This window comes from Puma concolor, chromosome D1 (assembly GCF_028749965.1).
Source record: "Puma concolor isolate L17-30 chromosome D1, mPumCon1.1.hap2, whole genome shotgun sequence".
Taxonomy (NCBI): Eukaryota; Metazoa; Chordata; class Mammalia; order Carnivora; family Felidae; genus Puma; species Puma concolor.
Genome location: NC_141676.1, coordinates 112,301,391 through 112,325,716, shown reverse-complemented (window position 1 = coordinate 112,325,716; position 24,326 = coordinate 112,301,391). Strand labels below are relative to the sequence as shown.

Below are 24,326 nucleotides of genomic sequence, written 5' to 3'. Positions count from 1 at the left end.
GGCTGAGCCCCGCGCAGCTGCCTGCCTGCCGCGAGAGGCGGCGGCCCAGCGGCCGAGCCCAGGCTGGGAGACTTGGTTCGTCGCGTCCTCCGGCTGCTTCCTCACCGAGCTGTGCGCCCGCGGGGGCCCGGCGCAGGAGCGAGCGGGGCACGGGCAGCTGGCGCAGCTGGGCGGCGTGGTAGTGCTGGCCGGGGGTGGGGGGGGGACCCCCCACTCCGGGGCCGCCTGGGGAGAGGCTGGCGCGGGCGCGGGGGTCTCAGACGAGCCCCCTTCCCGAGCGCCCACCCTGGACTTCTGCCGGAGCTACTTCGATGTCATGGGCCAGTGGGACCAGCCGTTCACTCGGGAGACTTCGTCTTCTGCTGCGGGACTTGTGACTTCCGGTTCTGCCGCCTGTTTAAGAAGCGGGACGGAGGCAGAGCACCTGCACCAAGCACGACACTCCGCTGTGGCTAGACACCCGCAAGCCCACCCCCCCCCCCCCCGCGCGCAAGGACGACCCCCTGCACCACCCCACGAAGGACAAGACCACCCTGATCCTTTACATCGTCTGCGGGGTGGGACGTCATTGGGCTTGTAGGCATCTTCAAGCTGGGGCTGGAGGAGGCGCCCGGGCGGCACAGGGAGCACATGTCCAGGTGGGCTCAACCCTTTCCCCCCACCCCCCGCCTCCCCTCCCGGCGCCGCTCTCCCTCCACCTTTCCTCTTCCTTCTCCACCTTTCCGCGGGCAATGGCGCGTCCCCCACCGCCCGCACCTCCGCTGGGAGAGGTCGCCCGGGAAGCCAACTTTCGCTCCGAGCGCGGAGAGGGGGCGCTGGGCTCCGCACGGGTGTGGACTTGAGCGCGTGTGTGTATGTGGGGGGGTGGTCTCTTCCCACCCTCCTTCACCCTCTCGCCGCCCCCTCCCGCCTAGGATTGAGGCGGGTCTGAGACACACACAGCCCGGGAGCCCACGGCCCCCGGAGCCTTGCGTTTTGGCAAGGGGTCTACCCCTCGGCTTCCAGATGCTAGTTTCTAGGTAAACAGGGCAGGCGGGCCCTGAAGGGAAGGAGGCGTGTGTGAGGGAGGGAAGGGGTGTGTGCCGCCTGCAACTCACTAGGCTGGCGAAAAGGAGGTGGAGAGAGAGAGGGGGGAGGGCGAGAACAAAAGCCTTGCCCGGAGCGGCCGCCTCTCTCACTGAGCGGCCAGGTCCCTGGAATTGGAACCTTGGTTGCCTCCCCGCCACCCGGACCCCTCCCCGCTTTCCGCTGTCGCCACTTCTCCCTGTTGGGTGCCAGCGCCTCTGCCCCGCGCTGCGCCCCTTGCAGGGGTTGGCGCGGACTCCAAGGGCGGGAGCCCTCCTCCTGCCCCCTGATTCCTCGACTTTCCTTCAACTTTCCCTCAACTTTCATTATGCAAGTCCTAGTGGGAGCGAGTTGCAGCAGATGGGAGAAGGCATTTGGGGATTAATGGGGCGATTTTCCTTTTGCTTCTTGAAAAAGTGTCTAAATTGATTCGCACGACCCAGTAACCTTGGAGGCACAGGACACAGCCACCGGGAAGCAGCCCCCAGACGCGACGCAGGCCGGGGTTGGCGTGAGGTCTGGGCGGGCGGGGTTGGAGAGCGACTGGCCGTCTTGGGACACATGGATGGCTGGGCGCTAGCTAGCCGGATCTTGCCGAATGTGGGCAACGGAGTCTCCATATGTCCCCCCACCCCCCTACACACAGACACACACCCTCCCCACACCTCCGGCGGGGGCCCATGTGTGCTCGCGTGGATGCACCAGCTCCGTGCGCCTGCCTAAAAAACCTGAACAGAGACCCACCCAAAATAGGCGAAGGAACATTACCAACTCACTAGTAATTATTATCCATTTATACTCAGAGTATCCGATGATTCCCACCCCACCCCCAAGAGGGGAGGGATTTGGGGCAAGAGGTGAGGAAGTTCCTCTTGGTTTGGGTCAGCAGGGAGGTGTGGGGGGATGTTGGCATCTTGAAGCACAAAAGTTAGCTTCGAGGGGATTCAGGAAACTCTGACCAACTGAGAGAGCAACACGCTGGCCCCGCCTATCTCCTGCACCCCCAAGATGCCCTGTCGCCAGCCCCACCGGCGGGGGTTTCACTTCCCCTCAGTCCCTGCCAGTCCCTGTAGCTTCCCGGGGTCTGTGTTAAGGTGAAGGGAGAGTACCGAGGCAGGACTGCGGCAGGCGACGGGTGCCGCCTTGGTCGGGAGAGAACCTTGCAGATTCGGATACTCTGCTGAAGTATCCACTGAGCCTTTCCCTTGCAAACCAGCGCTTCCAGGAGCCCCCCCCCCCCCCCGAGTGTTTGAGTGGGGGGTGGAGGAGGGTAGGAAAGGCTGGAGAAGGAGGTGGGAAGGTGTGAGCTGAGCTAAAGGTGGGCGGCTCCCTTGAGCCTGTGGCGGGGGATGGTGATGTGTGATCTTCAGGCTTTTTGTGACCTGGGTATTCCTGTTGAGGCAGCGCTCCCCCGCCCACCCAAGGGCCCAGGAGGGACTCCTGTTCCTGTCCTGCCACCTTGAAGCTCTGTCTGGAGAAAAAGAATCCCCCCAGCTTAGTCGGTTGCAGCCACTTCTGCAGGGACCGGGAAAGGGCTGCTTGAGGGGGCGGGGGTGGAATCTCGGGGCATCCACGCCTCTGATAACAGCCTGGACACAAGACTCTCCCGGGACACAGTTGGGCAATTCCAGAATGTGGTCGAAGTACATTCTCTTGAAGACAAAGGATAGTTGATTTTTATTGGCAGTTTCCCCGATGTGGTTTTCAACCCCAGCTGCTGTTGAGCACCACCTGGAGTGCTTTAAAAAAGAAACCAAACCAAAATAACCCTGTTGCTAGGGGCCCGCCCTAGGCAATTTAGATCAGGATCTCTAGGGTTGCTGAGTCTGTGTACTTCTGTAGAGCTCTCTAGGCTTTCCAGTGTGTGGCCAGTCACTAGTACGGAAAAGGAAGGAACATTTGCCAGGCACACTGCACTAGAGGGGTGTGTGTGTGTGTGTGTGTGTGTGTATATGTATGTATACATACACACTCGCGTGCATGCGTGTGCAAACACTCCTTTAGTGTGCGTGACCACATTAGGAGACAGGTGCTATCAGTTCCCACTTATAGATGGGAAAATCATGGCTCAGGTTGAGTGGCTTCTCCAAGGTCACCCGGTTAGTCATAAAACTGCAGTCCCCAGCCCCCTGATTTCAACCGTGTTTTCAGTTTGAGTGAGCTTTGGGTGGGGGTGGGGTTGCATATTCCCGATTTCTGTCCGGAAAGGGAAAGATTCCGGGTCAGTAAAGATCTGGGATGTGGCCCAGAAATCTGCATGTAACAGCCTCCCTGAATGGCGCCTCAAAAGTGGCCTACACGTTTAAGGAAGACTGTTCTTGAGTTTGGGACTATTTCAGTCTTGGAGATGGATGCGTTAATCCAGTGCCACTCTCTTATTTGCATTTGGTTGTGTGTTTTCTGCACGTATTTGTGCTTTGTGTATTTGTGGTGCTGGGGGCTGCCCCAAGGACCGTCCAAATGCATGTTGCACTGTGTATGCAGTTACTCATTTCAAGTCCCAGCCACAGGTCAGGGGGTACCTGGGTGGCGTATACCCAACCACCTGAGAGCTTCCGGGTGAAATTAACATCTCGGCCACAGCCTCTTAATTTATTTTGTCTTGGGGTGTGCCGGTCACTAAGATGAAGGGTTCATTCTCATTTCATCGGAAGGCACCCCCACGTCACCAACTGCTTCTGGTGACCCGTGCACTTGTGGTATCCCAGAAGAGGCCTCCGTGATGTCAGTTTTCAGACCCAGAGTCATGGGCATGTCGGCTGCTCCTTTCTGGGCCGACTGGTACCTGAAAACAGGAGAAAGTCTCTAATTCCAGGAGCTGCGGGGGTCTTGCCCACGATACAGGCAGAGCTTCAGAGACCCTCATTCACCAGCCACAGCAGCGTTATATCCTGCCCCTCTGTATCAGAACAAGTGACTGCAAACAGTGGCCAGCTGTGGTTACCCAACCACACAGACATGTTTTGTTTGGTCTGCAAGGTATTGCTATTTATGTATTCTTTTTTAAAAATTTTTTTTAATGTTTATTTTTGAGAGAGAGAGAGAGAGAGAGAGAGAGAGAGAGAGCATGAGCGGGGGAGGGGCAGAGAGAGAGGGGGTGGGGGGAGACACAGATCTGAAACAGGTTCCAGGCTCTAAGCTGTCAGCACAGAGCCCAACACAGGGCTCAAACCTGGGAACGGCGAGATCATGACCTAGGCCGAAGTCAGACGCGCAACCAACCAAGCCACCCAGACGCCCCTATTTATGTATTATTTTTATTTTTAAGTTTCTCTCTCTCTCTCTCTCTTTTTTTTTAACTGAAACATTTTACACATACAAAAGACAAAACTTGAAAGAAGGATAAAAATGTCTTTAGGGTTTTTCACTCCCGGTACGACTGCCATTGGGGCGGCTCATTCTTGGTTGTGGGAAGCTGTTCTGTGCATTGTGACAGTTAAAAAAAAAAAAAAAAAAAGTCCTCAGTCATAGCCACATCTCATCTGGGGGTAGAATCACCCCCAGTTGAGAGTTACTAATCTAGGCCACACAATGATGAGTATTTTGTCATATCTGCTTTAGTACACACTCTGTATTTTCATTTTCTCTCTCCCTTTCTCCCTCCATTTCTTTTTCCTTTGTTTCTTGGCCAAAACATTTGGAAAGAAGTTGCAGACGTGACACTTGATCCCTAAATCCTTCACCATGGATTGCCTAAGAACAAGGACATTCCCCCACACAACACAGTCCCAGGATCACACTCAAGAAGGACAGAAACTCTGTGATACCATCAAATAGCCAATCATGGTAACATTTTCCTGGTCGTGCCACAAATGTCCTCTGGAGCTTGGGCTTCCAAACTCAGATCCAGTCAAGGCTCACTGCGTCTGGGCTGTGAAATTTCTTCAGTGTCTGTTATATATTGTGTTTTAAACCCAACTTAGAACCAAGGAGATTTCACATAGAAATCCCAATTTCTGACTTCTCTTGAGAAATTGGTAGAACTGACAACACCCGACATGCATTTTCCCAGGGAAGCTGTTGGTTGCCTCCCAGGGGTGACTTCCCTCTTTAGGAAGCTCTCAGGTTCACCTCCTTCTCCACCCCCACCCAGTTCCCTTAGTGCTGGTCCCTGCAGTGCCTGGAGACGCAGTCAGGCCGATCTCAAGTCAGATGGCCGGAGATTTCCATCCAGCCTGGCCACTTGAGAGTTGTGTGGCCTTGAGAAAGTGACTTCACCTCTTTGAGTTCTAGGTTCTTGTCTGTAAAATGAGACCATGATGATCCCTATGTCCTAGGCTTGTGTGAGGGTTTCACTGAGACTGGGCTTGGGAGGCCCTTAGCACAGGACCTCTTGGTCACTGCTCAGCAACTTTTACCCCTTTGCCATCACCCTTATTACTGGAATTTTCTACCCCTTACCTGCCAAAGGGGTACCTAGCCCTCGCTCTGTTATATCTTTTTAGCTGTGTGACATTGGTCAAGGCTCCTAACTCCTTCAGAGTTAAGCCACGGAGGGTGACAGGTTCAGACTAGGAGAGAAGACCCAGGTATGGCCACCTGAATGCCTTGCAAAGTGTTGGCCTGGGTGATATTAAAGAACTCTTGTCCAGGGGCGCCTGGGTGGCGCAGTCGGTTAAGCGTCCGACTTCAGCCAGGTCACGATCTCGCGGTCCGTGAGTTCGAGCCCCGCGTCAGGCTCTGGGCTGATGGCTCAGAGCCTGGAGCCTGCTTCTGATTCTGTGTCTCCCTCTCTCTCTGCCCCTCCCCCGTTCATGCTCTGTCTCTCTCTGTCCCAAAAATAAATAAAAAAACGTTGAAAAAAAAAAAATTAAAAAAAAAAAGAACTCTTGTCCAGCCTTCTATTTTGCCGTGAGCTTGGGTATAAATTCCCCTTTAATGTCAGGTCCTGCCCCAGTGAGGCAGGTCTTAGGACAGTGTGCCTGTGCCTTTGAAGAGGCACAGATTTCTTTCTGTGAGGATGAACAAGGCCCTGGGGCGTGGAGGAGTCAGACTTCCAACCTGGACAGTCTGAGGCCAGGGCACAGGTCCTTGACCACTAGGCTGCACGGCCTTTGAGGGGACACGTGCAGGACTTCCGTGCTCTCAGATCACAAAGAAGTGCTTGCTGTTCTGCAAATGGCAACATGTGCAGGGGGGCCAGTTCCAGGAGCCGCTGTAAGACCAAGACCAGCAGTGTTTCCTGCATCTGCCCCTGCCAGGGCCAGTGCCCTTGGAGGAGGCATTGATGAGAAATGACCTTGGGGGCAGGAATGCCTGTTTAACGCTCCATACACTTGAGGCTGGGAGGGAACACATGCCATTATTTTGCCCACCTTCAAACAGAATCAGAAATCCAAGTGGCACATTACACAGCACAGTGTCCTGGGTGCTTTTCAAACACACTTCAGAAGAGCTGGAGTCCCTTCTAAAGAAGTGACATCAAGCGATAAAGGTCTTCCCTTCTTTTGCCTTTTCTCTCTTCCTCCTGCTTCCCCCTTTTCCTGCATGTCTGTGGTTACCACTGGCTTTGACCAGCTCCCCAGCCTGGAGAAACTCTTGCAGGCACGTCTCCTTGCCCATGGAGTAGTCTGTCTATATCCTTTTTCACGGCAGGTTACTTCTCTTTGGGCAGTGGAGTCCTTGCATTTTAGCAGTCACCTTCAGTGGGATATACTTTACACAATAAAAAGCACACGTTTTAAGTTTAAGTGTGGTTTGAGGAGCTTTGCCCGTAACCACCACTCCAGAAAGTTACCTCCTGCCCACGGCCCTTGAGATCTTGAAAGACTGAAAGATGCTTCTGGTACAAGAGGAAATGCTCCGGAATCCTAGTCAAGTGTTTAAATGTCAGAACACGGTTTAGACCTCGGGACTCCTGGACGCTTTGAACCAAGATGAGGAGGTTCTGAGCTCTGTTTGGGAATGTTGGGGTCTTTTATTTGCTCGCTGTAATTGGAAAGTGAAGGAACGCCGTATTCTCTTTTTGTTCCTCAAATATGTCAAGCTCATTGCTACCTTGGAGCTGTTGTGTTGGCTTGGATTGAATTATCCTCCATCAGACCTCACATGCTGGCTCCCTCGCCATTGAGATCTCCGCTCCAGTGTCACCTTGTCTGAGAAGTCGTCCCTGACGACCCAGGCTCAGTTACCAGTATCCACCCACCCCAGCTCCTACCAGCCCATCGCTTGGTGTTACCTGCTTCATTTCACATTACAGCCTAAAATTAACTTATTAATTTCCTGGTTTGCTACTTGTTTATCCGTCTCTTTACATTACTGTCCACAGTAAGGAGTGCAGGGACACTTAGCAAATCTCTTCTACTGTTGTATCCTCAGTGCCTAGAACAGTATCTGGCACAGAGGAATTCTGGGTTCTGACATCCCAGTTTACAAAAAAAGTATCGCCTCTTTTATTCATTCATTCATTCATTCATTCATTCATTCACCCATTCACATATTCATTTAATTGATATTTATTGAGCACCTATGGCATACTTAGCACTGTTTTGAGAGCTATAAGAGAGTAGTGACAGTACAGACACAATCCCTGCACTCAAAGAATGCAGTCAAATGGCCCAAGACAGGTAACACACAAGTACATCTAGAAGGAAATTGACACTAAATTGAACCTTATGAAATTGCCAATATTCAATCATTTTTGACTACAAAAAGTGGCAATGTTTCAACCTAATTGTTCTGAATTGGGACAAGTGATATCAAGGAAAACTATAGTTTCTTTAGTAAGGTACCTGTATTAGTTAGGGTTCCCCAGAGAAAGAGAACTCTATTTATATATACATACATGCAGTTGAAGGCTGTCAGACAGGAAAATTCCCCTTTACTCAGGAGAGGGTCGGCCTTTTGTTCTGTGCATGCCTTCAACTGATTAGACGAGGCCCACTCGAACAATGGAGGGCAATCTACTCAATCTGTTGAATGTCAACATTCATCTCATCCAAACACACATTCTCAGACACATCCAGAATGACCTGTGACCAAATATTTGGGCACCCTGTGGCCCAGTAAAGTGGACACTTAAAAGTTACTATTATAGTTCTTTTAGGGACTTAGTACTCAGAGTGTGTCCTGTGGAGCAGCCTCATTTTCATGACCTGGGAGCTTGAGCAGAAGAATCTTATGCCCTGCCTCAGACTTACTGAAATAGAATCTGCATTTTATCAAGGCCCCTAGGTAGCATGAATGCACATCGTTTGAGAAGCACCCAAACTAGGTGCCACAAAGAGATGGCAAATCCTTGGGAATTTGTTTGACTTACAACACACAGTTGGTGATTTCCATGGTCTTATTTATGAAACTTTATAGACACGTATTTTTACATGTTTTTTAGTATGTACCCTAATCCGTACACATTTGTTGTACTAATAATACCAGTGAACAGTTATTAGGTACATTATAAAGCATACGTAATAACACATTTTAAACTGAGCTGAAGGTGCAGTCAATGTTATTTTAAAATTTGTTTGTAAGGATGATGATCCTTACATCGTGGAGTCATTAGCTAACGTCAAAGCATGATATATGTTGATGAAGAAACTTACCATTAACTGAATATATTGAATATTTTACAGGAGAGTTTTGATTATTCTTGGCTGACTTTGCTTTGATCTGATAGGACATCATTGTTTTTAACCTTGTGACAAGCTAGCTGTTGAAGAGAAGGGGAGAGTCGACGCAATTGTTTTCTTGTGCTTCTTCTATCAGTATTTTCTTCAACCTGTGGTTCTGTGAGGGCTGGGGTGAGGAGTGGTGGTTAAGCCATGCTTAGTGATGGTTAGCCTCGCTAACCCTGGATAATACCTCTGCATATCTCCTTTTGGGGGGCTCATAGCTGTAATATGTGCAACATACCCCAGTGAGGGTGCCACTGCCAGTCACCGTTCTTGGTCTGAGCTTCCTGATCCTCACTGTCTGACGTGGGCATCTCAAGTGAGGGTGCCAGCATCCATCCACATATTGCATTGATTCCGCACTTTATTTATTTAAAAAAAAATTTTTTTTAATTTTATTTATTTTTTACAGGCAGAGACAGACAGAGCATGAGCAGGGGAGGGGCAGAGAGAGAGGGAGACACAGAATCCGAAGCAGGCTCCAGGCTCCGAGGCATAGCACAGAGCCTGATGTGGGGCTCGAACTCATGAACCGCGAGATCACGAGCCGAGCTGAAGTCAGACACTTAACTGAGCCACCCAGGCACTCCTGATTCCTCACTTTAACAACTAAAGACCATACACAGGAGTTCTCACATTTCCTGTCCTTATGCAGAGTCATTTTATGTGGTGCTTAGAGTGAGTGGACTCTACTTTGATGACTGCTTTTCCAGGATATGGAGGCCTCTTAAGAACTCTCATCTCCATTGCATGCCCTGGGAAGGACTACCTTGGGGAAAAGCATCCTTGGTTTTTGGGCTGGGTTTTCAGGAATTTCAGCACTCCAGAGAAGCCCAGGGGTTATGCAGATAGTAGTGCTGACCAAGTTCGTGGTAGCTGTCCTGATAACCTACTTTGCTACTCTCTTGAAAGCCTGAATAACATGGAATTCTGGGGGGGGGGGGGGGGGGGGGACTCCTTAGAGAAACTGGTGAAACCTACAGCTTCTTGTTCCAGAAAAATGCACAAACAAAATTTCCACTCAACACCCGCTGGGCCAGGGACCCCCTGAAGCTCATGATGAAGAACCTGTTTAGAAGTGAAAAAGGCAAATCAGGTTTGGAGGGCCTTTCTTTACCTCAAACATTCCCTTTCCTGTAGCTTCCTTGAGTTTCAGACTCTGCTTACAGCAAAGGGTGAGGAACGAGGCTGAACTCCGATTTCACAGACACTCAGGTTTGTATCTCATTCCCTGCAGTGATGCGCCAGGTGACCTTGAACAGTTTTTTAGCTCCATAAAACGAGTAGGATAATCCTCAGGGACATGTGCAACACTCCCATGAAGCAAACCCTACACACACTGGGCACACAGAAAACACACACACAGTTGTGGTCAGAAACACCCAAAGTGACAGCAAATTCACACATACAACCAATACACAGACACGAAACACAGATACACACGGATACTCTCACAGGGACATGTGTACCTGAGAGATACAGATAATACAGTCACAGACACAGAGATTTGCACAGCAGACATATGCTCATTCAGAGACACAGACAGATACACATGCATACAGATAAACACAAGAGGAAAATGATGAGGGGGCATAAGGCAAGCTGCCGGGCCTAAAACCCCCGCCCCCACCCCCAGGTGGGATATGTGTGATATCCCTTGGACACTCCTGGCTGCCCAAGAACAAAGGAAAAGAAAAGAAAAACAAATGGTTAACAGAGATCATAGTCCTGCAGGGCCTGTCTCCATCTACTTACAAATACCTTAGTAAATCACGAGAAAAAGGCAATGGTAATCTCCAGAAACCTATGGACTTGGTTTCCTAGAACCCCAGCAACATCCCTCCATAGTGATGTAGGAAACTAAGGCAGAAGGAAATGGCAGATAGGACTAAATTTCCTTAAAACCTGCAGCCATTGACAAATACTTGAGGCCAGCAGAGTGAAACATTTCTTCAGCCACTCCCTGTGTCCTAATGCTAATGATTTGCTAGAGGGCAAACAACCCTAGTTTGACAAAAGCTAGGCCTCCAGGATCCTGGGCGTCTTATTTAGCATATGAAAGTCTCACTGGAAACTTCCCCTGGACTTGACCTCCCCCCAGCTCCATAGTATATAACTAGTCTCTCCTCATGCTGCCTGGGCAGCTCTTCCGCCAGGGCCACTGGTCCTGTCCCCGTGCTTTAATGAAATCACGTTTTTGCACCAAAGATGACTTCAAAAATCCTTACCCCATGAACCCCACTGTCACCCCAAAACCTCATCAGAAAACATGAAAACAGCCAAATAACAGGAAATTCATGTCCACAGTCAATACAACCACAGACACAGAACTCCAACTCACAGGTGCATGATGCGGATTGCACACACGTGCGCAAGTGCATGTGCATGTGCGCGCGCACACACACACACTCCAGGACAGCTCTGGCACTCCAGTGGAGGCCACTACAAGAAGAAGGGGTGCACAGACCCTGGCCTGACCTTTCCCATCTAAGTTGTCATGGAAGGGGGTGTTTTCCTGGTTCCAACCCTGTGCTGGGCATGTGTCCCATGTCAGTGCCTTATGGAGGGTTGTTCCCAGGCCTGGATTCCAGAGAGTGGCCAGGATAGGGTGGCCACAGGGACAGGGGCACAGGGCAGAGACAGGGTATGCTTAGAGTGGGGGTGTTGCATGGGACCAGGTCAGGTGAGGGAGACAGGAGAGTCTCTCCAGGATCCTTGGGGTGTGTCAGTGTGGGCTGTGCCTGCTCCCACAGCAATAATAGCACTAATGGCATCATCAGGACTAGCATATGACAGCACTATCATCACCACAGAGATGAATGACCAGCAACCTGAGGTGCAGGAGCCAGGCTGTGACCTTGCCATCTCGTTTGGCCTCAGCTTCTGTACAGGCTGACCTGGAGCAAAGCGGGGCTATGGGGCCAAGCATCTTTGTGGCCCTTGCTCCCTCTGGAGTCCCCAGGCCCCAGCTTCCCACTCTCCCAACATCCCCTCCCAGACCCAAGTCAGCAGTGAGCCTTTTCTCAGCCTGGGTCCAGCCTTCCCCTTGAGGACTCTGAGCCTGGTTCCCCATTTGTGCAAGGGGTTAGAGATGGTACTGCCGCTGGGTCCTGAGAGGTGATGTCTGCAAAGGCAAAGGATTGCCACAGGCCTGAAACTGGAGGGAACTGAGGTTTTCACCTTTGTTGCCTTTAACAGCTGTGCAACTTTTAAGGCACCAGACTGGGAAGACTCATGCCCCAGGGAGGTGGTGACACTGATATCCACTAGTGCATAGCACGTGGCTTCCTCTTGTCCTCAGCACAGTTCTGGACACAGGCATGGGCACTCCCATTTTACTGTAGGAAACCAGCCCAGGCTCACACAGTTGTTAAGCAGCACACTGGATCTCAAACTCCAGGCTCCTGGCCCCGCCCCCAGGGGCCACGAAGGACTCCCAGATGGGAGGCTGACATTGGCTTTGGGGACACTTTCTCACCTCCATGAATGATCTCACTTGTTCAAGGCCCCCCAAACTCTGTTCACTGCCTCCTCTTTCCCTGGTCCCTGCTCCAGTTATAATCAGGGTGATCCTAGCCACCCTTCATGGAATTCCCTAGGCCCCCTTATAGTCATGGCCTCTCTCCCATTCACTTTTGGGCCAGTCGGACTCCACCCCCTCTGTAGCCGGCCTCTCCTTGTACAACTAGGACAGCCCAACTCTGGAGCTCTTTAGGCAGGCAGCAGGATCTAAAGGGAATGTAACACTTGGTTTTTCACTCCTGCTTTGTTTTGGTTTTCGTTGTTTTGTATGGTTTCTTTATATCTAGATTGGAGCCCTTCCTTTGCTATTTTAGCAGTGCCAGAGTGGTTCCTGTTACAATAAATTTACATAAAAATAAAAGTGAGGGAATTTAGAGCAATGATTTTCAGTTGGGGAATCACTGAGTCAATCATGTAGAGAAACTATATAGGAAGCTCAGCTCAGGACAGAGCCCAGGAGAGATGATCACAGTAGGTTTGTCTAGTCACCTGGGTCCCTGGCCTATGCCCACCTGCTTGGCCCTCCTCGCCCAGCAGACCTGGTGCTGCCAACAATCTGGGTATTGTCCCAGTTCCCCCAGGAGAGAAGCTGATGAACTATTTGTCTTACAATGCTCTCATTCCTGGAGATTGCAGGAGATCCCTTGTGAGTCAGCTGGATTTCCCCTCACCACCCCTGTATGGTTCATAATGTACAGCCCATGCCAATAGGTAGGAGGGTCACACAGATAAGTGACAGATCCACCACCGTTTGTGGTGTTAAAATGCCTAGGTCAACTAGAGATGATTTGGGACCAGACAATCTTCTCACACTAATATTCCAGGATATTCCAGGCCAGGAGACATTTTTTATTACAATTTTATCGTGCACCTATCATTCAGTTCAAATATAGCTCTTTTTCTTTGGGATTTCTTGACTCATATTCTACTTCTAGAGGAACTTCTCAATTTCTAAACATATGGGAGTTTCTAGTTACCTCTTTATTAGTGATTTCTAGCACATTCTATTACCAAAATATGCTTTGTGTGATTTCCTTTCTCTGAAATCATTTCATTCCTTTGAAATTTCCCTTATGGCTGTAATAAATAGGGTGAATGTTTGTAATTGTATCCTCTGTGCCTAAAGTGAATGTGTCCTCTACAGTGTTATGTCCATGTGGACACATATATGGATATAGCTGTGGGATTCAGATGGTTTGTTATCAAGATGACTACCTTATGGATGTTCTGTCTGCTTTGACTTACTGAGAGAGGGTTAAACTTTCCTGTCTACTTGAGTATTTGATTGTTCTTGCAGTTGTGTCCTCCTTTGCTTTCTCGATTGTTCAGCTATTGCCCATGGGGGATGGGAGTTCAGAAAGGAAACAGAGCACTCAGAAGAGGTGACGGGGAGCTGGGTTGGGAGGGCCCAGAAACCAGAAGGTCAGCCAAGTTTCCAGAAAGGAACGGTCGTTGGGATGGCACGTGATGGTGCACCAGGTGGGAAGCGGCTTTTTAAAAATGAGGTCACATGGGGGGGTCCATATGGCTCTACCAGGGGTGAGGGCAGCTGATTGGTGGAGAGAGTATCAAGGCTCTGGGTTGCTAAGGCAACACCCAGACAGGTGGGGGGCTTGGAAGAAGAAGGATCTTCCCCTGCTCCACCTGCTCCTGAGAGTCCACTTAACCTGCTGTTTGTGTCCTGCTCACCAAGTGATTTACTAACCTGCTGACCTACCAGCCTGTGTGAATCCTCCCCCTTCCCCTCTTATACTTGATCTGATCCTGGTATTGTCCCTGACCCCCTTCTTCTCCTGACACACCCCTTCCATAGCCCCACCCCTTTTTTATATTCCTCCCCCATCCCCAATTACCACTCCTCCCCCCTTTCCTGCCCCTCCCCAGTCTTCCCTTGCACACCTACACCCCATCCCCCATCTCCACCTCCTGCCTGGAACCCTAGAGTCCCCTTAAAGGACCAGGACAGGAAGGTGCAGAGGCTGCTTTTCTGGCTCCTTGTGCTTGGGTGTCCCGGTTACCCAAACACAAATGTGAGTAAACATGGATGTCAGTGGATTCTCCCTTCCTATTGGGGGTTATTTCACACTGTGGTTACACAACAGCTTTTCCGTGGGGCTTTTTATGGGAACTTCAGAAGAACTTCATTTCTTCCTGAAGACTGAGGACCACAGGGCAGTTTTCTCCACCAGCCTGAAGTGGTTGTGGCCACAAGTGTCCACATCAAGTTCTGGGTCATGTCTGTGCTGCGTGGTCCAAAAAGAGCAGTGGTGACAGGATGTAAACCCAAACATAGTAGTTTTATAGTGTCAAGAAGGAAGGATTTGGGAAGATACTAAAAGCTATTGAGCTGATTGACTGAAATAGGTGTTTCTATGATGTGTAAATTATTTCATTAAAGTTGCTTTAAAAAATGTCAAGAACTCTTATTTAATAGGAACTATGGGTATTAGACTGGCTCCTGGAAGCCCTGTTAAGATCCTGCTTCAAGCTTTGTAAGCTTAGGGTCCATGTTCTATGTAGTTCATTTTCCTATCAGCACGTTGTTCATATTTGTGAAATTTGGTAGCTTTGGGAACAGTGGTAACTGGAGCATTGGTGTTGGCACTAGAGTGTTAAAAAGCGAAATGTCTTTGGGCTCTGTGCTTCCTGGTTTGTTGACTTTTAGCAACTTCTGAGTCATCCCTTTGCCTCTGGTCTTGGAGGCTGTCCCCAGGGACTCTGTGTCCAACTGTGTTGATGGGAGCCTCATAAGCCCAGAAGAAACTAAGTGGCTGCATCTTGCTTGGACATTTACGAGGGGAAAGTCACGAGGAGCGACATGATCAGGAAGTGAAAGAATTGTTGTCCCTTCTTTAGCTAAGTATGTGCAGAGTGTTGATTTCCTCAAAGCAAGAAGGGTTCTGAATGTCCTTAGGATGGTCCAAATATAATGAAATACCTGGTTCCCAGTTCCCAGTGTTTCACTCTATCATTGAAAAGCAAAACTTGTACCCCTAGGAGAGTGAGAGAGGCAGACAGACGGGGACACCATAGAGATAAGTAGATTTCTTTAGATTGGCATGTACCAGATCCTTAGAGTGGGATCTGAAAAGTCCCAATAGTCAGGAATAACCCTTGCATTGAGGCAGAATCATTCCACACGGAAACCTCCAATCTAAATAGAAACGACTTTATTTCTTTTGAGACTATGAAGGAGGAAAATTCTTGATTGTCTTTATCAGAATCTTCCCCCTCTACCTAGGCTGCCTGTCACAGATTGGTTCAGTTCTCTCGCCATACCTCATCTCTGAATTCTTCCATTAGCTAACTTGTCTTGCATTTGCCACCTCTGCATACTCATGTCCATTGACTGTGAGAACCTAGTGTTATTGGCCCCATTGGATCTAATCTAGTTCAGCGTCAATTACTGATATCAGCAGCCAGACAGCTGCCAGATGCACCAAGAGTGCCCACAGCTGAAGGTGTTTTACCTTTGTGACAAGATGGCCTGTGTCTTTGGTGCATTTGAGCCCCATGAACAACCACTGTGCTGACAGCTACTGCTTTCTTTTAGACAGTGGCTAGTCAAAGACAGTGTATATTTCCCACCATTACACATTTTTGTGACCTTATCTCTGAGAGCTGAAGATGAAAATGTTATAGATTTCAGAGGCTACTTTCTAGACAGGTTCATTTGCACAAAATTAAGCTTGGTATGTGAATTAGTGTGAATTGCATTGTGAATGTTTTGCTCCTAAAATGCTTCTAAGTCCAGTTTTTGTAGAATGAGATGTGTTCTGTTGTTTTGGTGACCATATTCAGGAATTTTGTATTCTTTTTTTAAAGATTTTTTTTTTTTCAACGTTTATTTATTTTTGGGACAGAGAGAGACAGAGCATGAACGGGGGAGGGGCAGAGAGAGAGAGGGAGACACAGAATCGGAAACAGGCTCCAGGTTCTGAGCCATCAGCCCAGAGCCCGACGCGGGGCTCGAACTCACGGACCGCGAGATCGTGACCTGGCTGAAGTCGGACGCTTAACCGACTGCGCCACCCAGGCGCCCCAGGAATTTTGTATTCTTTTAGAGATCAGTTTTCAGAGTTGCTATTGATTGCTTTTGGCACAATACCATGAAAGAGAAACATGAATTCCTTTCATAGGCTATTTGGAGATGTGTGTTCAGGTAACTTAAAATCCCACAGATATTATCAAAATATACAAGGTCACCTGATTATGCAAATCTTTATGTGTCTCAGAAATCTGACATTTTGAGCTGTGATTCAGAATCGAAGTGAACAGTAAAACATCAAAAAGTGAACTATCATGTATAATTTATTTTTTTGGAAGAATAATCCCATATTATTATAATAGCAGTTGCCTGTTTCTCTCAGATATATCCATTATCTGTAAACATCTTTCTATAGAACAATCTCATTTTTATCTCTAGTACATTTTGTGTTTTTACTTCCTTCCATTCTTCCATGAATTTTGGGCATAGTCTGGAGATAGTCCAAAGGATTTTATCCAGGTACTTCGTGAATGTACACTAGAAATCATTGACTTCTTATCTACTATGAATTTGCATTTTCTTAATTTTTCTATTTTACATTGGCTTACAAATTCTTACTATTAAAAGACAGCTGCAGGGCACCTGGGTGGCTCAGTTGGTTGAGCATCCGACTTCAGCTCAGGTCATGATCTCACGGTTTTGTGGGTTGGAGCCCTGCATCGGGCTCTGTGGTGGCGGTTCGAGCTTGGAGCCTGCTTTGGATTCTGTGTCTCCCTCTGTCTGTCTCTCTCTCTCAAAAATAAAAAAAGATTTAAAAAAATTAATAAAACAAAGCAATATGTCAGCAAAATAAAATTTCTCAGTGTTGCCTATTACATCTTTCCTACAGCTTCAGTGTCGTATAATTTGTATAGAATAACAACACCTTTTTAAATAACACAGTATGCTGATATTTGACATATGTAAGCAGCAATGAAACCATGACCACAGTAAGGTAGCAAACACAGTCATCACCCCCACAAGTTTGTTCCTGCTCCTTTATAAGCCATCTGTCCTCTCGCTCTTTCATGAGGAGATATTTGAGAGGTGTGCTTATAACCTCCTGGAGGCTGGTAGATGGTTTATAAAGATGATTCTTTGTGACAGATAGATTGTAAACATTTTTAAGATTCTTCATCATCTCCAATATTAATTCAGCCTCTCCATATTTTGCCTGACCATTTCTCTTTTGGCTCTGATGTGTTTGAAATTCTGTGGAAACATAACATTATTATTGCCTCTGTGGGAACTGGTGCTTGTCTCATTTACATCTGGAGAACTGTTTTTGCTGTGAATATACCAAGTACCTTATAGATAGACTTGTAATCATAAGTAAGCAGAAAATTTTATAGTCACTAGAACTTTTATATGCACTCAGTATTACAAATTTCCCTCTAATATGTTCAATTTTCATGATCATTTAGATTGAAATATGCTAAAATTTCTGTAGAAATGTCTTCTTTGACCTATATGGACTTTTTTAAAAAATTCAACTATAATTAACATACAGTGCAATATCAGTTTCAGGTGTTCCATGGTTCAGTGATTTCATGCATTTCTCGTGCTCATCACAAGTGTACTCTTGATCTACTTCACCTATTTCTGCCATCTCCCCACCTAACTCCCCTCGAATCCATGTCTTTTTGAGAAGGTTGTTGTTTAATCTCATTTTTTTGTCATTGTCCAACTAAGAACTTTTTGTTCTTGATGTCTAGTTTGAGTCATTTGTGGTCTGAGAACATACTTCCTATGATTTCATTTACTTTGTTCAGATCTCTCTATAACGTCTCAAGTACCTGCTCTAATTTTATAATGTCTTCAGGGAATGACTCTGGTCAAGGAAGCACATTTGCACTTTCTGGAAATGTTTGTTTTCATTTCTTTTGTTGCTTGTGTGTTTTCTCTAGCCATCTCCCAGTTCCTTTCTGATTTGAAAACCTTTGTTGTTGGTGATGTGGGAAAAATCATAGGACCTGATTTGATAGAACTGTTTGTCAGTTCAGGAAATAGCCAACTGCACAAGACATTTCTCTGGTGTTTCTGGTGAGCCGGAGGCATCTTTTAGTCCAAAGATTTTACTTTGCTTTGTCTGAAACTCTGAAATAATTTGTGGTTCTGGACTTTATTATGGCTATTGGACTTGACAAAAAAGAACTGCAAGTAAATGGTGCATTGGTTATTAATTTAAAAGAAGTCTGCCAGGCCAGAAAGGGATGGCAGGAAATCTTCAATGTGATGAACAGAAAAAATATGCAGCCAAGAATCCTTTATCCAGCAAGTCTGGCATTCAGAATAGAAGGAGAGATAAAGGTCTTCCCAAACAAAAACTTAAGAAATTCATCACCATTAAACCAGCCCTACAAGAGATCCTAAGAGGGACTCTGTGAGTGAAATGTTACAAGGACCACAAAGTACAAGAGACATCACTACAAGCATGAAACCTACACACATCACAATAACTAAACCAATATCTTTCCATAATAACGCTGAATGTAAATGGACTAAATGCTTCAACCAAAAGACATAGGGTTTCAGAATGGATAAAAAAACAAGACCCACCTATCTGCTGTCCACAAGAGACTCATTTTAGACCTGAGGACACCTTCAGATTGAAAGTGAGGGGATGGAGAACTATCTATCATGCTACTGGAAGTCAAAAGAAAGCTGGAGTAGACATACTTGTATCAGACAAACTAGACTTTAAATTAAAGGCTGTAACAAGAGATAAAGAAGGACATTATATAATAATTACAGGGTTTACCCATCAGGAAGAGCTAACAATTATAAATGTCTATGTGCTAAATACAGGAGCCCCCAAATATATAAAAAAATTACAAACATAAGCAACCTTATTGATAAGAATGTGGTAATTGCAGGGGACTTTAATACTCCACTGACAACAATGGATAGATCATCTAGACACAGGGTCAATAAAGAAACGAGGGCCCTGAATGATACATAGGATCAGGTGGACTTGACAGATATATTTAGAACTCTGCATCCCAAAGCAACAGAATATACTTTCTTCTTGAGTGCACATGGAACATTCTCAAAGATCACATATTGGGTCACACAACAGGCCTTCATAAGTGTAAAAGAATTAAGATCATACCATGCAGACTTTCAGACCACAATGCTATGAAACTTGAAATCAATCACAGGAGAAAGTCTGGAGAACCTCCAAAAGCATGGAGGTTAAAGAACACCCTAATGAAGAATGAATGGGTAAACCAGGCAATTAGAGAAGAAATTAAAAAATATATGCAAGCAAATGAAAATGAAAATACAACAATCCAAATGCTTTGGGATGCAGCAAAGGCAGTCCTCAGATGAAAATACATTGCAATCCAGGCCAATCTCAAGAAACAAGAAAAATCCCCAATACAGAATGTAACAGCACACCTAAAGGAACTAGAAGCAGAATGGCAAAGATACCCCAAACCGAGCAGAAGAAGAGAAATAATAAAGATCAGAGCAGAAGTAAACAATATAGAATCTAGAAACACTGTAGAGCAGATCAATGAAACCAAGAGTTGGTTTTTTGGAAAAAAAAACAAAAACAAAAACAAAATTGAGAAACCTCTAGCCAGGTTTCTCAAAAAGAAAAGGTAGATGACCCAAATAGATAAAATCATGAATGAAAATGGAATTATCACAACCAATCCCTCAGAAATACAAGCAATTATCAGGGAATAGTATGAAAAATTATATGCCAACAAACTGGACAACCTGGAAGAAATGAACTAATTCCTAAGCACCCACACACTTTCAAAACTCAAACAGAAAGAAATAGAATACTTGAACAGACCCATAACCAGTGAAGAAATTGAATCAGTTATCAAAAATCTCCCAACAAATAAGAGTCCAGGACCAAATGGCTTCCCAGGGGCATTCTACCAGACATTTAAAGCAGAAATAACACCTATCCTTCTCAAGCTGTTCCAAAAAATAGAAAGGGAAGGAAAACTTCCAGACTCATCCTATGAAGCCAGAATTACTTAGATTCCTAAACCAGACAGAGAACCAGCAAAAAAAGAGAACTACAGGCCAGTATCCCTGATGAATATGGATGCAAAAATTCTCAATAAGATACTAGCACATCGAATTCAACAGCATATAAAAAGAATTATTCACCATGATCAAGTGGGATTCATTCCTGGGCTACAGGGCTGGTTCAACATTTGCAAATCAATCAGTGTGATACAGCAGATTAATAAAAGAAAAGAACCACATGATCCTGTCAATTGATGTAGAAAAAGCATTTGACAAAATTCAGCATCCTTTCTTAATAAAAACCCTTATGAAAGTTGGGTTAGAAGAAACATACTTAAACATCATAAAAGCCATTTATGAAAAGCCCACAGCTAATATCATCCTTAATGGGGAAAAATTAAGAACTTTCCCCCTGAGATGAGGAACACGACAGTGATGTCCACTCTCACCGCTGTTGTTTAACATAGTGTTGGTAGTGCTAGCATCAGCAATCCGACAACAAAAGGAAATCAAAGGCATCAAAATTGGCAAAGATGAAGTCAAGCTTTCACTTTTAGCAGATGACATTTTATTATACATGGAAAACCTGATAGACTCCACCAAAAGGCTACTAGAACTGATACATGAATTCAGCAAAGTCGCAGGATACAAAATCAATGTACAGAAATCCGTTGCGCTCTTATACACTAATAATGAAACAACAGAAAGACAAATAAACTGATCCCATTCATAATTGCACCAAGAATCATAAAATACCTAGGAATAAAACTAAACATCGAGGTAAAAGATCTGTATGCTGAAAACCATAGAAAGCTTATGAAGGAAATTGAAGAAGATAGAAAGAAATGAAAAAACATTCCATGTTCATGGATTGGAAGAATAAATATTGTTAAAATGTCAATACTACCCAAAGCAATCTACACATTCAATGCAATCCCAATCAAAATTGCACCAGCATACTTCTCGAAGCTAAAACAAGCAATCCTAAAATTTGTATGGAACCAGAAAAGACCCCAAATAGCCAATGCAATATTGAAGAAGAAGACCAAAGTGGGAGGCATCACAATCCCAGACTTTAGCTTCTACTACAAAGCTGTAATCATCAAGACAGCATAGTATTGGTACAAAAACAGACACATAGACCAATGGAATAGAATAGAGACTCCAGAATTGAAGCCACAAAAGTATGGGCAACTAATCTTTGACAAAGTAGGAAAGAATATCCAATGGAAAAAAGACAGTGTCTTTAACAAATGGTGCTGGGGGAACTGGACAGCAACATGCAGAAGGATGAAACTAGACCACGTTCTTACATCATTCACAAAAATAAACTCAAGATGGATAAAGGACCTGAATGTGAGACAGGAAACCATCCAAACCCTAAAGGAGAAAGCAGGGAAAAATCTCTCTGACCTCAGCTGCAGTAATTTCTTACTTGACACATCTCCAAAGGCCAGGGATTTAAAAGCAAAAAATGAACTATTGGGACCTCATGAAGATAAAAACCTTCTGCACTGCAAAAGAAACAACCAAAACTAAAAGGCAACCAATGGAATGGGAAAAGATATTTGCAAATGATATATCAGACAAAGGGCTAGTATCCAAAATCTATAAAGAGCTCACCAAACTCCACACTCAAAACACAAATAATCCAATGAAGAAATGGGCAGAAAACATGAATAGACACTTGTCTAAAGAAGACATCCAGATGGCCAACAGGCACATGAAAAGATGCTCAACATCGCTTCTCATCAGGGAAATACAAATCAAAACCACACTCAGATACCACCTCACGCCAGTCAGAGTGGATAAAATGAACAAATCAGGAGACCATAGATGCTGACGAGGATGTGGAGAAACGGGAACCCTCTTGCACTGTTGGTGGGAATGCAAACTGATGCAGGCGCTCTGGAAAACAGTGTGGAGGTTGCTCAAAAAATTAAAAATAGATCTCCACTGTGACCCAGCAATAGCACTGTTAAGAATTTACCCAAGGGATACAGGAGTGCTGATGTATAGGGGCACTTGTACCCCAATGTTTATAGCAGCACTCTCAACAATAGCCAAATTATGGAAAGAGCCTAAATGTCCATCAACTGATGAATGGATAAAGAAATTGTTGTTTATATACACAATGGAATACTACGTGGCAATGAGAAAGAATGAAATAAGGCCTTTTGCAGCAACGTGGATGGAACTGGAGAGTGTTATGCTAAGTGAAATAAGTCATACAGAGAAAGACAGATACTGTATGTTTCACTCTTGTGTGGATCCTGAGAAACTTAATGGAAGACCATGGGGGGTGGGGAAGGGAAAAAAAAAGATAGGGAGGGAGCCAAAACATAAGAGACTCTTAAAAACTGAGAACAAACTGAGGGTTGATGGGGGGTGGGAGGTAGGGGTGGGTAGGTGATGGGTATTGAGGAGGGCACCTTTTGGGATGAGCACTGGGTGTTGTGTGGAAACCAATTTGACAATAAATTTCATATTAAAAAAAAAATCTCTTCTTTGTTCTGGGGCGCCTGGGTGGCTCAGTCAGTTAAACATCCAACTCTTGGTTTCAGCTCAGGTCATGGTCTCATGGTTCATGAGTTTGAGTCCTGCATCGGGCTTCGTGCTGACAGTGGGGAGCCTGCTTGGGATTCTCTCCCTCTGTCCCTCTCTTCCCTTCTCCTGCTCACTTGCTCTGTCTCTCTCTGAAAAAATAAATTAGAGTATTAAAATCCCTTCTTTGTTCTTTAAAAATGGAACTCAAAGTAATGAGTAAAGTATTCCTGATAACTATGTTTTTTGTTGAAGAATAACAGTGAGATGCTTGAGGTCACTAATGAATTTTTTAATGACATAATTCCAAGTGTGCACGCTTCATTGCAATCTGAGAGAAATCAGAATGTCAAGAATCAGGGCTTCCTGAGTTACCATAATTTGATGTTTGCGCCCTTTTGATCATTGGGTGAATTGAGCCCCTTAACCTTCCATGCTGTCTACTGCTGTTCCAAGCAGTAATACCATAGTACCTCTTTTATTTAGGAGTTAGGCAGAATTTGTTTTCATAACCCTGGGTTAATTTTTATATCATTCAGTGCTGCCAGGAGAGAACACTAGGGGTTTCTTCGCCATGTTGAATAGTTCTGTTCCTCTTAATTCAGAAAATTTTGAAAGTGAATCTGGTGACAATATTTCTCTTCCATAACGAAAAGTCATTCATTGGAGCTTTTTGGCTTGAAAGATTTTACACTGTCTTCACTTTTTCATTGTCATCCAGTCACAGTTCCATTGTCTGGAAACCAAGATAGTTGCTCTGAAACATTTACACCTTCCACCGTTATCTTCATCCTTCATTTCTTTATGTGTCTGGCTTTTCTCTTTGGCCCAAACTGGATCGACTGTTTTTAATGATACAGGGACTGACTATGGGGTGTGTTCTATTGACAATGCTTCTTTGTGACACGTTGTCCGGTGTTTGTTTGGAAAGCCTTGTACACGTTTTGTTTCTATCTTACTTGCAAATCAGGGAAAGGAAAAATCTACAAAGAACTTGAAAAGTGCTATTTTAGTAAACACTTCAGAAGTTTCCGAAGTAAATTCCCTCTATTTCCTGCAGGATTTCCACTGTACACTTTAGCTTTAAAGAAAAACAAATCTTTTATGTCTTAGAATATTCGATTTATATGTTATCTACTGAGTGATCTTCTTCTTGGGAAGAAGTCACTAGAGAGAATGTTTTTCTCAGGTTCACTTCTCCCTTAATGAAGTTCATACCAGGGAAGTGAAATCAAAGTCTGAAGAACAGCCTCTGCAGAAAGAAAATGCTCAGCTTAAGATCCAAAAGAATCAGGTAACAAAATTTACTATCAAATGTTATATAAATCAGAGAACTGAACATCATTACTTTCTTTTTAAGTTTCTCTTAACTGTGGTAAAATACATGCATTAGAATTTTTCCCATCATAAACATTTAAGTGTACATTTTAGTATTGGTAAGTACATTCGCTATACTGTATGTTCTTCTATAGTCATTCCACCTTTCTCAAATCTGTCTTAAAGTCAGGAGATACTGCACGCATCAAGGATTCGATGCAGAGAGTCTTGACGTCTAATAAATGTCA

The 24,326-nt window shown here is 45.6% G+C and overlaps 1 protein-coding gene across 2 annotated transcripts in view; it reads left to right on the top strand.

Annotated features, from left to right (window-relative positions):
- Positions 1-333: 333 nt before the first annotated feature.
- Positions 334-24,326, top strand: part of LOC147576996 (uncharacterized) — a 97,422-nt gene continuing 73,429 nt past the window's right edge. The window contains exons 1-2 of one of the 2 annotated variants that reach the window (XM_086679242.1): positions 334-638; positions 4,711-4,914. The gene's annotated coding sequence lies outside the window, so the exon portion shown is untranslated. The remainder of the gene's footprint in view (positions 639-4,710; positions 4,915-24,326) is intronic. The other variant, XM_086679240.1, reaches the window with a different exon arrangement.